At 38.1% G+C, this 17,137-nt stretch overlaps 1 protein-coding gene across 1 annotated transcript in view; it reads left to right on the forward strand.

The window, feature by feature from the left end:
* Window positions 1–17,137, forward strand: part of LOC131238039 (probable bifunctional riboflavin biosynthesis protein RIBA 1, chloroplastic) — a 47,094-nt gene that overhangs the window by 26,099 nt on the left and 3,858 nt on the right. The gene's annotated exons all lie outside the window — the stretch shown is intronic.

Consider the following 17,137-nt stretch of genomic DNA (forward strand, 5'->3'; position numbering starts at 1 on the left):
ATCCATAAGATTGAAGATTCGCTGAGTCCCATGTGTGCATAGCCTTGCTCATATGCACACCAACACATTTTAAACTTGAGCTTTCCACAATATTGTCATCTTGACTAGATCATATGGCACAAAATTCAAGCTTCTACTCTAACGTTTTGTTTACACGGCAATAAAAAGAGAAGAAAATACAATGTTTCTATCGTAAGTTGCTGATGTCGTAAGTAGCTTATGTTGCTTTCTAATTGTTCAGCCAGTAAGTATGTTTAGTATCCAATATCCATATCTACCAAAAGGTTGAAAAGCACGTTTACGTTTCCAACATCATAAACAACTCTCTCGTATGTTTGGTCCCCCTTATATCCATCATCCATCATGTGTGGCCAACCTTTGACGTGGACCGTTCATTGTATGGGCCTCACCTTTAATGTCGACCATTCATTGCGTGGGCCCCACCTTGGATGTAGACCATTCATCACTATGGCCCAACCTTTAATATGCACCATTCATTTTGTAGGGCCCACATTTGATGTTGGTCATCCATCAAGTGAGGCCCACCATCAATGTTATTGTCTATCATGTGGGCTCCACCTTCAATATCCACTACCTATCATGTGGAATCCACCTTTGATGTGGACCATCCATCATGTGGACCCCACCTCTAATGTGGGTCATATATCATCTAGGGCCTACCTTGGATATGGGTCACTCATCATTAGGGTCAACCTTTGATGTGGACCCCATCATGTGGGGCCTATCTTGATGTGGACCATCCATTATGTGAGGCCTATCTTCAATGTCCACCGTCCATCATGTGGAGCTTACCTTTGATGTGGACCGTCCATCATGTAGGCCCCACCTTTGAAGTGGGTCATCCATCATATCATTTCATCTCACTTTGGCTGTGGGCTTTTGATCATTATAGGTCAACCTTTTTGACATCAAGCATCCACATGTGGCCCACATTAATATAGGGTCATCCATCATGTGGAGCCCACCTTTTATGTGGACTGAGCACCATATGAGCCCCACCTTCAATATGGACAATCCATCACATGGGGCCTCGTTTGACACGGACAGCGAGAGGGAGAAGTTTAAAAGTTTTTTAAAAAAAATTTACTTATCAAGATAAGTAGCTTCTAACACATAAATTACTTTTACAATGTTGCTTACCAAATTAGCTTAAGTGAAAAAATACATTCATGACTTAACATAAGTTAAAAAGTAACTTATTTGGTAGTATCCAAACGGGCCCTAAATGGCTTTTAATTGATGCATTGTTTGAATAGCAAAGAAAAGAGTGGATTGTATGAAACAAGTATTAGCTTTTTTTCGTAATTAATATTTTTAGGCACAACATATAACATATAAGGCGACTGTTGTCAAATAGTGATGAGGTTTTCATACTCTATCCAAATAAGACCATCAAAATTGAAATAGATAGGATTACATAGCTTGTAGAAATAACATTGACTTGGATTCCACACATCCAAACAAGCTCATGACCTTGGTCTATGGGTGTACATCAAGTCGAACCGAGTTGAGCTGGCCTCAGCTCAAATCGGCTCGACCAATGGCTGACCTCAGCTCGGCTTGGTCCTCGAGCCTGACTGGCCAGCTTGGCTCGGTTCAGACAACAAATCGGGTCGAGTTCAAGCCGAGTTCGCCATTAAGGCATTTTCACAAACACCTGGACTGCACCTCAAAATCCCTCTGTATGTGAAACAGAAGCAATGGTTTTACAGGTATTTTATCAAACACCTTCTAGGCAACATAAAAACCAGCCACGGCCACACTTAGTTGAGTCCTTTTATCAAACACTTGGTGAGTAACATCAATGGCAAAGTAATCGAGTCACTAAACTGGTTCGATCCGAGTTGGATTCGAGCTGGATTCGAGTTGGATTCGATCCAAGTGGAGTCGAGCTGGGGCCTGCTTGAACTCAGCTCGAAATCATTTTCAAGCTAAAAAAATTAGCTCGACTCGGCTCGAACTCAGCTTCAAACCATGTCGAATCAAGCTATTTCGAGTTAAGTCAAGCGAGCTAACCGAGCTAGCTTGGTTTGTGTACACCCTTGTGCACAAACGAGTGGATGACTAGAAAAATATAACTTATGCAGTCCATTTATTCCATACAATCTTGTATGCTTGAGGATTGAACATGGCCCATCTCATGGAAAAATTGGATCTAATAATCATTATATAAGGTGCAAACGGTAACATTTTTAGTTCAAAGTACTTGGTATAAGAATTTTAAGAGTCATCAACATACCACAAGATGTGGGTCATGGCTAGATGATCTAGAATCAATCCCTCACACCTACTGATCATCTGACCCACAGCCATCTTGATCTTTGAATGGCTATCTAGGTTAGTTAGTTTGCCAATCACTTTTGATTAGTGGGCCTTAGTTTTGGAAATTGTTCAATTGCATGGTTCCGATATAGTGCCTCACAAAAACAATTAATGGAAAAGTAAAACAAACCCAAGCTTGCAAAAACTTGAATTTTCAAATTTTTTCATACGTCATAATTACTACCATCTACTCTTTCTTCAAGGTATTTAGTGTCTTTCAAACTATTTGATGTTTTTACCTACATTTGGACCACAATAATATAATATTACAAAATTAAACTCTTATAATCATTATGTGGACCTTATAATCATTATGTGGACCACACCATAGAAAAATTAATCACCCCAAAAGAAATATAAGATTTTTGAGTACTTACCTATGCAATCACTCGTAAAATTAGTTAGCCCACTTTTATGGGCTACTTAATACTTCTAACTATTTTTCTTTTTCTTTCTTTCTCTTTTGACCAATATTACTAATTTACATCGAGCTCAATATAACAATTTTCTTAAACCTTACTCATATGTAAATTGTTAAAATATTTGAGATAATTTATGCTATTGCACTTAATATCCTCTGAATATATACAAAAATAATTTTAAAAACCCTCAGGGTCAAAATCTAAGCTACCACACATAATTTCTATATTTTAAGACTTTTAAAATTTAAAATACCAAACGCAACTGAAAATTGATATTTGAGCTTAAGGGTTTCAAATCCAAAATTTAAAATCCATACTCCCAACGGCCCTTAAAAGTTAAATTTGAAATAATTTATTAGGAACACATAGGTATAGAGTTTTGCTAACAACCCCACCTTCATATGATGTGAGCAATGTTTTCAAATCATCAATTTGGATGACTCACTCGATTGTAGCATTTAGAGCAAGACATGGTATAAGAATCCTGGGAATGCGATGATCCTAACCTTTGAACCAAGAGAATTTGTTATGCTATTGACCATATGATTAAAGTCAGTATGTGCTGCCCACCTAATGACCAGATTGGCCTGATCTTTGGGCCAGGGCATTCAAATGGTGGGTACTGTCGTATAAGGGGATGGATCTCATACACTCACGCCACGTCAGCAGGTGTGGCCCATCAGTGTTCCACAGTCTACTTCACTCGTGCGAACACACTCAAATGAAATGATGTTTACTTTTCAAAACCAAAACAGCTAGTAATCAAACGTACGTATGAAAGTTTTATGTACGAAGACGGCAAGCTAAGCTTTCGGATCACATGCAATGCAATGCCTCGCCTCACTTTCAAGAAAGAAAATGATGTGAGCCTACAGATTCCTGCACGAATTCAACAGACCTAAGGAAGCCCGCTCTCGTGGTCTGCGTAGTACTGAAATTAATCCATGGCCGCTAGATAAGGCATTCGGGACAGAAGATCCGAACCGTTCAAGAGATAAAGACAATGGGAAAGTTGTTGAATTCCCCAGAAAAATCCTAGCCACTGGAACCACAGATAAAAATCACAAAATGATCGATGGTTTACATTCAAGTCCATTTTGAACTTTTGGATTGGTTTTTATGATCATCTTTACTGAAAAGTGGACCATCAATGGCTTATCTACTGTGGGGCCCACCTTATGATGTGGGTCCTTGCAATGATCCACGTGGCCTAGGTGGGGTATAACAGGTATCACTTGAAAAGTCCGAGGACCATGGTGTGTAGAGAAAATAAGTTAGGTATGTAGAGTAGGAGAATAGACTCATTTAGCTGTAGGCAGCTTTTTACTTTCCTCGACAATCCCATCGATGCCTTTCACTTCTTTGAAAAGATGGGAAAAGTAGAATCTTTTTTGGAGGCTGTTTGTTCTCTCCTTCTCTTTCTAAAATAAAGAGATTTTGTGATATTATCATTAGAAATAGTTACAAGTGATGTTTGGTGCTGAAATTGAGAAAATTTGTGCCAATAAATGATTTTTTTCTTTTTAAGTTTTGAGCCCTGTAAACTTTGTACGCCTGCCCAAGCAGGTGTACCACTTTGGAAAGGATTTAAGATACGGGGTTTTAATTAAAAATCCGGATCCTCTGTTATCAGGTCAACAGAGAATTCATGATACCCAAATTCTCATTGGTCCACGTCGCCACTTATTAAAAAAATAAAAAATATATAAAAACGCCTGCCCAAGCAGGTGTACCACTTTGGAAAGGATTTAAGATACGGGGTTTTAATTAAAAACCAGTCTAGAATTATGATTTTATGAACTTATTTAAGGTGTCAAATCATGGTTTTTGGGTCACGATATCTTTTTTTATGACATCCAACCCATCCAGCGTCCTACCATGTTGGCCATCAAAACAAAGGATTAGGCTTATCCAACCATAGGTTTGTCTCTTTTGAGAGTCAGTCTAGAACCATATATGTGTAAATGGGTCAAATCAGTGGCTGTAGATTGGGTGGTAAATAGCTCATGAAATGACATGGTGAAATTTGATTGGACTTATAGGCAATAGATATAAGTTAAGTATATACTTGACCAAAAAATTATTCGAAAAAAGGTTAGGCCCCGACAATGTTTAGTCCCACTAATCAAATCTTAGTACATCATTTCGTCACTGACGTGCTCCTCACCACCCGATTCACATCCCAAGTTGGTTATCCATTGGACCCAACCGTGGATAGGTCATAATCAAAGTTTACAAATTAAAACACCACAGCACCCGTCGCCCACCATAATAGTGACAACAAGAATCATTATTCCATCTGGTCTACCTAATGAGAAACTAGTGGAACAGTGTTTTATCTTCAAAACAACGGCCATTAGCATATCCATTAGTTACGAGGGGCTAATTTTTTTTAAAAGACATTCATATTTTGGTATGTAAGCCTCTATTTTTTTGGTTCATGAGACTGCATTTTATTCGTTTGTTTTTTAATGCTTGTTTTTCGGATTTTATAATGGCCATTTCAGTTAGGTAACAATACACAACTGTTAGGTCATAACCAAATTTTTAAATCTTGATTTGTCGCTTAAAACCTCAGCAAGTTAACTAGAGAGTCAATGAAGTAAACTCAAATCGACTGAAAGCTAGCTGATTCATACTTTGGATCATTCATGTATAGAACTGGACAGAGTGAAATAAACTCAATTGGAAGCAATCCTATGAAGAAAAATGTCAGTAGCAAAACTACTTGACCAAATTGATTTTCTTTTATTTTTTTAATAACGTTTCTAATATTTCATTTTTTACTTTCAATTCTTATCTATTATATCCTTGATTAGATTATAAATCCAAAAAGATTGAGATTCAACACAAAACCATACTTCTTTGAAGGTGCTTGTAAAAAATCTACATATAATGTGTTTATTGTTAATTTCTTTTTTCCTTTTATAATGATTTTGTGATATGTGTTCTCCAAAAGAATTGATGATCATGAAACTTGTGTTTTTAACATGTATGCACATAAGGAATTTAGTTACACCTTATATTAATTTCTCCAGTGTAAAAGCAAACCTTTCGCGGGCTAAAGGGCAAACAAGTCGACGCTCGGGTGTAAAAAGCAAAGGGCCAAGCTTTTCATATCCTCATAGGTATGGGACAATGTCCTTTGTCAAAACTATATACTTTAGTGCTCTAGTTGTTAGTGAGCTGCCTACTTATGTTTTTAGAACTTTTTTCAAATTCTAGAGGTGTATTAAGGAAAAGCCAAATGAAGGAACTCATTAAGGTGCTAGTTTATATAGTGCTTTCTTTGTTTTTAATCATTAGTAAATTGTTCTCTATCTTTTCTTTGCTTTCCTCTCTTTATCAGCTGTAGTAAGCTCTACTATTGATGTTGAGTACCTTCGCTTCAAGCACTCAAGTCCTATTTGGATGGCACTAAAAAATGAATTCATTGCTTTTAATGATCATAATTATGTATTAGATATCATAATTTTTTTTGATAATGATTAAAAATAATGTTTATAACCAACAATCAAGATCTTTAATACAAAATTATAATTAACTAAAATAAAATGAATTTATTTTTAAGTGACACCCAAACATGCCTTCAAAATACTCCTAATCTTTAATAAAAAGTAATGTAGAGCGGGTCGTGAATAGCTTCAAGGCAAAGATGGACCAAAGAAATTCCGTTTGGAGGTGGAAATGATCAAGACTGCTAGAACCTTAAAGCAATCGTATCTCGCAAGCAGAGATGACTTTTGATGTATTATGTATGATTTTGGGTAGAAAAAGTTATTTTAGCCAACTAACCTAGCTATGCGAGGTTGCCCACGCCACATTTGCGAGATTCCATCAGATCAATGGTCAAAAGTCCTTTTTTATTTTCATTTCACTACAAATGGTAAGCTTTAATTAGAGTATAACTTTTGATCCTTTGAGTTGTAAGAGTTGTGTCTAACATAAAAAAGGACTTAAAAAAAAGCTAGAGAACAACATGGTTAGGCTAAATTGATCACTTACTATTTTTGGCCGAAAACCATGAAATCTAATGGGAATAGAGACCATGTATAAATAGTAAGTTTACCATTTATAGTTAGTCACGTTTTTAGGGTGTTTGATTCTAAAAATCCATCCTAGCTTTGAGTTCATTATTTAAAGGATCGTAATTTAGTTTTTATCGTCAATTTATTTATTTCGAAATTATTACAAATTATTTCTATTTTTATCCCTCATGGGTATGAGAACGCTCTGTGAGAAGTCCAGAGAGCTCAATGGATTCGAAGTAGTTATTCCTCAAGGAATACGGTGCTTGAGCTCATCACATCCTTCCTAGCATGAAAAAAAAAAAAAACTGAATGGTTTTTCCTTACTTTTCTTAGCAGCCCTTTTTCTCTTTTTTATGAGCCTTGTCTATGTAACGTAATGGGTTCACAAACGTTTAAAAATGTTAGACCTGGTGGAAAGGCAGGAGACTCAGCAGAATCGCTGGTTGACTCGTCAAAATCTTGATTCATTAGTTGACTGAGTGGAGTCCGAGTTGATTGTTTCCAAACAATGCCTTGGGCAATAGGTTGATCTTAAACTTGCCCCATCAGTCATGGATCAGCTTCTTACAATTGACGATCTTGAACATAAAAGGCAAGAAGTCGGCTTTCAACATGCAATTGGGGTGTCCATCCATGATGGTGGGACCACTGGATGACCAATCACAATCTTGACACGTGTACTTATGGATGGTGGTGGAATGTGTTGTTTTTAGGAATTATACCAGAGTCGACATTGGTACAGTACGTGGACCATACTCATCCGATCATGCCTAAATCCATCATACACGTGGCATGCTTACATTCATCCAGTTGTGCAATTTGAGGATACTAATGTGAATGAAGCACGGTCCAAAAATCAATGACGAACCTGACCCTCCAATCAACAGTAGATAATATCCATTGATCCTTTTCAACCATTTCTTAAATGGTGGTGGATCATCCACCGTACACGTACGTATGAAAAACTTGAGTCAATCCAGATCATCCAATGGCAAATTGCATTGCTTGAATAACCCTAATTACCCAGTCGACGCATTCTGTAAGTGATATGAACAGTGGGGCCCAGCAAATGTATGGGCCACTGCAAGGTTGGTCCGTCTCAGTCCATCTTATTTTAAGCCAATCTGCACCGATCTTTGAGGCATTGGACTTGTCTTAAGTTGCGGGCCAACTTACTAATTGCGCTGAACATGGGCTTGCATTTTTCCAAAGGTCCAATTTAGAGGCCTTGATATATTCAACATTGGTGGGAACCTAGCAGAGGTTAGTGTTGGACAACCTAAGTCCACTTTATCCTGATCACTAAATAATGTAAGGTGGAATATGTGGCGTGGAGTACGAGATTTTTTTATTTTTTTTTCTAATATGGCATCCATCATATGCCCACTAGGAAGATGGACCCAATCTACCCAATTTCTTGCCGCATGTACACTGGAGAGGATCTCTATCATAATATTGTTGATGTCTTAAATATGTCAATAACAGGGTTTGTCGATGCCATTGACAAGCCATTCGGTCAATGCCATTGATTGATGCTCAATTTCATCGAGAAAAATCGAAAAATCCCATATTGGTTGCTAGAACATTTTAGTGTTGCTACTCGATGCCATCAAAATAAGTTCAATAACAATGAGGGTCATCGATGGCATCGAAAGTCCCATCAAATATGTGGAAAATTTGTGTAAGTACGGAATTTGTTTCATATTCCGATTGTGATAGTATATATATCGGGTGTAATTGGGATTAGAGTATAGAGAGGGTTTTTTAATTCGTTCCTATAGATTTCAAGGTCATGATTAAGGTTTATGAATTGGATTCGATGTTTGTTTGAATCGGTAACACTTTATCTCCTGTAATTTATACTTTCATAGTGCATTATTCATCACTTTTTCTTCTTTTTTTCCCGCAAGAGTTTTTTAACGTAAAATTCGAATTGCTCTTGTTTGAATTTGGTTGTGTCATTGCGAGTACTTCGCTTGATTTGTCTATGGGTGTTTCCTTGATTCCCCCAACAAATATGATGTCCCACAGAGATAGATCTCCATAGAGTGCATTTGGGATCCTTGGACTCTTTGGGGCTTGCTAATGACACAGATGATGAAGTGGCTGCGCCACACGAATGACAGCATGGAACGTACGTGCATGATACGGGCCATTAATCAGGAATGGACCACCTTGAACATGCCCTGGCCTGAGATAGTGTGCCAAGACTAAGAAAAATGGAAGGTACCAGATTGAACTTAAACTTGTGGCCCACTGGATGAGCAGACCAGCTTCATTTCTCGATCAAGGAATGTTTTCTCAGTGTGTGCCTACGAGGTGGGCCCCTTCCCACTAGGGCCGGTAATAGGCCGAGCTGCATGCAGGCTTTTGAGCCTGAACCACTGATTTTTATATTTTTTTTCCCTTTGGGTCGGGCAGGGCGGGCGAAAAATTCAACCATGTTGGGCTTGAGTTGTGTTTAAGAACCCATTGTCCCAGGCTGCATTTTTGGGGTGTCAACAGAATTTTCTGTCATATCTGATGGATGGTTAGCCCAGTACAAAAATGATGGCTACAATTATTATGGACTGGGCCTGAGCCTGTCTCGGACATAGGTTTTACTTTTCAGGCTAGCTTTGGACAGGTCTCGGCCTGACCGGAGCCTGGCCCTATGATAGACCTCCTTCCCACGAACATTCTATGGTCTTCGTCAGCAAATTTACAGGATTACCTACATTTGTGGGGTCTACCGGATACATGATCCAGAACCATTGATCCTTACCACAAACACGAATTCATAATCCCATTTTAAGAAAGGGAGAAAGAGAAATCAGTGCATCAGCGTCAAAATTCTATGTTTGGGTGTGCAAAAGGAAAAGTCAATAACTACATAGGGCCCTCTTGGATCATAAGTTACATTACATGGCCCACAAGTAACTTATCTTGGTTTCTACTTATTGAATAGGTAAGTATGTTTAATATGAAAAAATGTAAAAATAATAATAAAAAAAATATATGTTTGACATGAAAAAATGTATAAAAAAAATTATTAAAAAAAAAAAAAAGTATACTTGGTTTCCAACATTACATGAGTACTTATTCTTCATATTATTTCAATCCACCTTAAGATCTACCGTCCATTACATGGGCCCAACCTTTGACGTGGACCATTCATTATGTTGGGCTTACCTTAGCCTTGTCTTCAATGTGAATTGCCCAATGTGTGGGGCCTACCTTCAATGTGGATCATCCACCTTACAAGGCCCACCACTGACATAGGCTATCCATCATGTAGGGCCCACATTCAATGTAGGCCGTTCATAATGCAGGTCCACCTTTATTGTGGTCCATCCATCATGTCGGACCCAACTTCAAAGTGCCTCCCAACTTCAAGAAGTAACTTATTAGCTTAACTATGTTAAAAAGTTACTCATTAAGCAGTATCCAAAATATCCAAAATGGGCAAAAATCAATTCCATTTCGTGGAACTCTTTACAAGAGAAAATATCAATATTTTGGGAGACCGGATGATTATTATTATTTTTTTTATTTTTTTATTTTTTTTTTGAGAAATGTAGACCTATATTATGATGAAAATGTTACCTTGAAATCTATAATTTTGAGTGATGATAAAGGGAAACCTTTTCCTTTTATGTAATTCCCTGAGAATTTTATCCGTCCACACATAGCCTCACAATGTAAATAAGTCTAAATATCAAACGGCCAGGATCTTTTCTGTTTGATTCACTAGAGATACTTCAGTTCAACGGTTTAGATCACCAAACTGCGGGCCCTACCGTTAGAAAACACTTATGCGTCAGCAAACTGTATTCCTTTCTCCTCCCCACAGCCTCAGTCGCGATAATTTCAGAGGTTTCAACGTTATGATTTTAAAGTTTAGAGAGACAGGAGAAACCCTGGTCGGAATCTTCGGATTATCCAACACAAGCATTAGTCGGTGGGTAGTATAAGGCTGAGAGAAGGGTATGCCAACATCATGCACGTGTGAAAGATCTGGGCCATTCATCAGATGAGGATTCCACAACCATGTACTGATTTATAAATCAGGCCGGTCTACCTTTCAAGTGAACCCCACTTGTACCAGACACATGAACGGCTAGAAAGGGGCGACTTTTGGTCCACATTCATTGTGATAATGGGCCAGCATGATTTGTTGACCAGGGAATGTTCATGGTAGGCCCCACTCGACTAATGGACTCGATCTATCCCACGTTTGCCATATTGGCACGTGTGGCATGGGGCACCTTCTACCGTACGGAGTAAGACGTGCTTAGTAACTCGATCAAAACTAGGGACATCTAACGGGTTGTGTACGTAACTTGGGATAGTTTTCAAGACCAGGGAAACAAACTCTCAACCGTAAATGCTCCATTGGTCGGTCGCCAAACAACATGTTCTTGTCATGATGTTCTTGTTTGGCTTGCTTTTCCAGTCCTATAAACACATGTATCCGGGAGATGGTGTCCGCAAAGCCTGTTCATCACCTTGGGTAGTCTTGACGGGAGAAAGCTATGGTTTGCACTAGTCTCTCTCTCCCAACAACACCTTTCTCTCCTCAACGGTTAGCTTTCCTTTCAATCTATTGTGACCATGGTCCTTGTGATGAAATGTGCATACAAATATATATTCCTATTTTGTATTTTTGTAGACTTTAAGAGTATTATTATTTTCTTACTTCTATATTTTTATAAATAAAGGGGAGGGGAGGGGAGAGAAAAATTTCTAATCTTCCTGTTTCAAGACGTACAATTTTATAAATGAATTTTTATCTTTTGGGTTCCCAGCTTACTGATGCAGCTAGCATCGGGCCCACACGCACCCACACTCACATCATAGTAGGATTTCACCACCTATGAGTACTCAAACCCTTGACCTGATGTTGAAACTCCTGTGAGTCTATCACCGGAGCAAGAGTAAGGACCCACACAAGCTTATTACTGGAATAAATAATGATTGATTTTATAAAAATGTATATAATTGTGTTTGACGCACATCACGGTAGGGCCGACACAGCTCGACCTCATGGGAAGTTCCCATGCCATCTTGATCGTAGACCGGTGATTTCATTACTCTACAATGTCTATTTCTTTGTGCATGTATGGCCCACATGATAAGCGGATAGATTTAGAAGCATTCAAGTGGGAGGTATGGATTTTAAAAATCAATTTTCAGGCAGAGCTGGTTGGTCTCAGGTCAGGCATGGACCCAACCTTTTTTTTTTTCCTGACTCGGGCTTTGATTTACTGTGCTTGGCCCGTTCCAGGTTTGGGCCATAATGGACACTACTGGGACCAAAGGTCAGCATGTTCCACTGATCCGTCCGGCCACATAGTGCACATTGAATATGAAACGGATCAATGTCCTTTTGACTCTCTGTTTCTTTTGTACATGCATTTCCTACCAATAAAAGCACAAATTCATTGTTATTTTTGGTTTATGACCCTTAACGTTGGGGTCCACAATTTGGACGGTTTATCTTGAGTTATATGCATGCCACGTGTAATCTAAGTGTATACATACATATGTGGATCATCGTACTGTACTAGAGAACTAAAATTCTCTTTGGACAACCGTTTTTTGTTCTACAAGTACTCGAAGGTGTTCAAAGGGCTGGGCTTCGCGGGCCCACTTGCAGCAAATAACAAGGGCTCTACTTCGACGCCAATCTGTCTGATGAAAACATCATGTTTCAATACAGCTGCATGGCAAAGTAATCCATTCTAACAGAGGATACGGTGGTACCATACATTGGGACCGTCCATCTAATTGATTCTACCGTGGATGGAAAACGGTTTAAAATATACATAGATTGTTGGGGAACTGAGGAAGCACACAGAGATGAATAAGCAAAGTATTCCAATCGCAAAATCAAGCCCAATCACAAAGACCCCGAATTTAACATGGAAAACTCTTACAGGAAAAAAAATCACGGCATAAAGTGACTTATATCACTCTAAAAGCATATATTACAAGATAGAGAGAATACTCAATTCAAACAAGTCTCAAATCTATATTTACATGTTCTTGAAAATCCTAGAAATAAATTAGAAAGCTCTAAGATACACCCTAATTCCATTTACACCCTTATATATAGCCTTAAGAAGAATCCCAAATAAAATCAGAAAGAAATCCTGCAATTACACAATTATGCAATTCTGCGTATTTTTTGTGCGATCGTTTGATGGCACCTTCAATGGGACTTTGATGGCAATGACAGACCATCGATGGCATCAAACCCACTTTGATGGCATCAAACTAAAAACTAAAACATTTTAACGACTAAACATGAATTTTTTAGATTTTACTAATGGCATCGAACAGGGCTTCGATAAAATCGAACAGGACACCTAAATTGTCCAGCAACCAGCTTGATAAATTTTGGATTTTACCGATGGTATTGAGCCGACTTCAATGGCATCAAACGGTCATTAACAGACATTGATTTATAGATTTAAGACATCAATCAACACTATAGATCGGATGACCCTGACCATCTGATAAGTGAACTTCATGGCAGTGTCGTAACCAAAAATGGGTAACGGTTCACATTTCACAACGGAAAGTACAGAAAAAAATATGATGACATTGTCTACCCCGTGCCATTTTCTGAACAATGGGCCATACATTATCGGGCCCACTAGATCCATTCATCTTGACGTGTCACTCCATTCATGAGTTGACATGGCATGTGAGATCCAGGTCGTTCATTAAATGGGCTCGTCTATTTATATATCCTTGCATAGAAAATAAGGTAGCCACTAATCAGATGGCCCCTGGAATCCTCTACAACACCTGTTTTTATGGCAACGTTTGAAACACCCAAGTCTCGAGGGCCATCATGTCGCATATGTAATTCCACTCCGGCCGTCTATAAGGAATTCATCCTCGATGTTAGGCCCTAAGGCCAAATAGCTAGATCCACAATTCATATGAACCACGTGACAATGGAACAATGAGGATGGGATGACAACCATAAGTAGATGTGTGGGGCCACCATGATGTGTATCTTTCATCAAATGGGTTAATAAGGTATAAATCACCGGGTTGAAAAAAAGATATGACAACGAGTCCAATAGAAAACTTAAGTGGGCCACATGGTGTAAACTTATGAGGAGTAGATTTTATATAGACATTAAGGTGAACCCTATTGGGGGACCACGGAAGCACACGGAGATGAATTAAGTAAAGTATGCCAACAGCACAACCAAGCCCAATCACAAAGACTCCAAATTTAACTTGAAAAAATTCTTGCAGTACAAAGTGACATGTATCACTATAAAAATAGAAATTATAACAGAGAGAATACCCAACCTGAACAAGCCTCGAATCTCCCTTTACAAGCCCTTAAAAACCTTAAGAATGAATTAGAAAGCACATTGAAACATCGTAATCCCAATTACACCCATATATATGTATGGAAAAGGTTCTATACGATCGAGCTCATGGGAACTCCCCATGAGGTCAAGTTGTGTGGGCCCCACCATGATGTATGTCAAACATCAACCCCATTAGTCAGATGCACCATTCCATAGTGGACCTAGGGCTTAAAAATCAAGTCAATCCGTGAATTGTGTGGGCCACACCACATACAAAAGTTGAGAGGGGTTACCCTCCATTAAAACATTCATAATAATTTTTTGGGCCCACCGAAATGTGGTTCACAAATCCATCCCATCCATTATGTGTGTCCCACTTGGATGAGAGGTTAGACCAAGTTTTAGACGCATCCAAATTTCAAGTGGGCCCCACCAAGTGCTTTATATGTTTTACGCATGTCTTCATATGATCTTAAATGGTATAACCCACTTGAGTTCCGTATGCGGCTGATTTTTGGGATATCCCATAATTTAAAGGGGACCCATCAAATGCACGGGGTTGATGTTTGACATACACCATGGTGGGGCCCACACAGCTCAACCTCATGGGGAGTTCCCATGAGCTCGACCGTATAGAACCTTTGTCCATATATATATATATATATATATATATATATAAATATATATATATATATATATATATAAATTATATATAAATATATATATATATATATATATCTTTTGGGGGAATTGCAATCAAAATCGAAAACATATCCCACAGATATGCAACTCTACGTAACTCTTTGCAATCGTTCGGTGGCACTTCGATAGGACTTCAACGGCATCGAACAGACTTCGATATCATCGAATAGTCTTCAATTGCATCCAACTAACATCAAAACGTTTCAGCAACTAAATATGAAATTTTTAAACTTTTATGATAGTATCGAGCAGGACTTTGATGTCATCGAACAGCCTTCAATGGCATCGAACAAGACCCCCGAAGTATCTAGCAACCAAACAAAGAAAATTTTAAATTTTTACGATGGCATCAAGCAAAACTTCAGTGGCATCAAACTATCATCAACAAATATATTGATTTACATATTTAAAACATCAATCAACAAACCCCACAAGCTTGCCTGTCTTACAGGTTGCCTAAAATAAACATTGTAGAACCTAAAATAAACATTGTAGACAAATCTGGTCCGAAACATAGCTACAACTCCCCTTTTTTTTTAAATTAAAAAAAAAAATTTAAGGCTGTTCATCTCCACCACCTGTACCTGTACACACATCCGTGCTATTGAAATGGTCTATTAAGCGAACCCATACCAACATGGTGAACCCGTCGAACGGTCTATTTTGATATAAAAATCATGGCCATCACGTTTTTTGGGTGAAATGTGAGAATAAATTTGAATTGTAGGTTGACTTTCAATAACCCTTGACACCCTCTTACATGCATAGACGTAGAAAGTTGGAATGATATATATATATTTATTTTTTTTACATTTTTTCATAGTCACCCAAAAGAGTCCTGAAATTACGATCGTGGGAAAGGTCAGCAATGTATGATTGTCATCAAGTATCATCAATGAGTATGTTGGTGAGGCTACCGGTGATGTGATCAAATCTAAAATGATGTGGTTGACATGCCGAGTGCCTAAAGCCTTAAAAATAGGCCGTGCGATTGTGCGAATCAACCGTGGTGCCCAGTCTTTTCATGACAAGAGACACTAGACTCAGTTAATGCGGTCAATATGATAGTGAGCGGATCCGTTTAGATAATCACGGTCCAGATATCAACTCACTTAGTGGTCCAAAGACCCGTTTTAGATCTAGTGTTGATGTAAAGCGGGTCGCAGGCAATTTCATGGTCAAGATGGATCAAAAAAGGCCCAGTCTACGACAGAAGTGATCTGGACCGTTAGACCTTAAATCGGGCGTATCTCACAAGTTATTCAACATACCATATATGATTTTGGAGTAGGACGAGCTACTTTAGCCACCTAATCCCGCTACGCCGGGTTGCGCACGCCAAATTTGTGAAATATTATCATATCGATGGTTGAATTCCCATTTTATTTTTGTTTTTACAATTTTTTTTAGTAAGTTTTAGTTTGAATATAACTCTTCATTTGTTAGGCTTTAGGAGCTACGCCCAACATGAAAAGTGCTTAGAATAATTAGGAGAACATCATGGTGAAGCAAAATAGGACACTTACTATTTTTGGCCGAAAACCATGCGCACTAGTAGACATCACGACCGTCTATAATAGTAAGTCGCAATTTTTAGGAGTTTTAGTTGTAGTTTGATTCCGAAACTTCTTCCATAGCTTAGTATCCCTATTTAAAGGGGTGTAAACTCATTTATTGAGATCATCAATCAAATTATGAATTTTCTAGAAATTATTTCTATTTTTTTTTCCTCATAGATTCGAGGTCTCCAGAGAAGTTACGTGGATTCAGAACAATTACCCCCCTGAGGAAGATGATGCTCGACCTCACATCTTTCCCTACGTCAAGTGTAAACCCCATTTATTGTCCATGTGGCTGGACCACTACCCATTCACATATTCATGGCCCATTTGGTATTCATGGCCTATTTCACATGATGAGGGCTTATTTCACAAGTTATTTGATAAGTAGATAAATAGATATTTATTGGCAAAATCCTATTAAGAGGGAACTTTCTAAAAGTATGGAGACTTGATTGAACACTCGTGATGGTCCTCTATTATAATAGTCTTGATCCCTCTTTCATATTTTGTATTTCTTTCTCATCTTAAGAGTAATTTAACAAAAACAAGGGGAGGAAGAAGAAGAATATTTAAAATTTTATCAAAAGAACAATAATGGCATTAAATTAGAATAATTTGGATATATTTTCTTGTCTTCAAACTCCATAATTTAATATATAGAGATCTTGAAAAATCAGAAATTCATATTACATAATAGACACCACTGTTTGAGCAATTTGGATTTAGGTACATGTATGCCACGTATATAATGACAACCA

Source organism: Magnolia sinica, chromosome 2 (genome assembly GCF_029962835.1).
Source record: "Magnolia sinica isolate HGM2019 chromosome 2, MsV1, whole genome shotgun sequence".
In the NCBI taxonomy this organism is placed as follows: domain Eukaryota; kingdom Viridiplantae; phylum Streptophyta; class Magnoliopsida; order Magnoliales; family Magnoliaceae; genus Magnolia; species Magnolia sinica.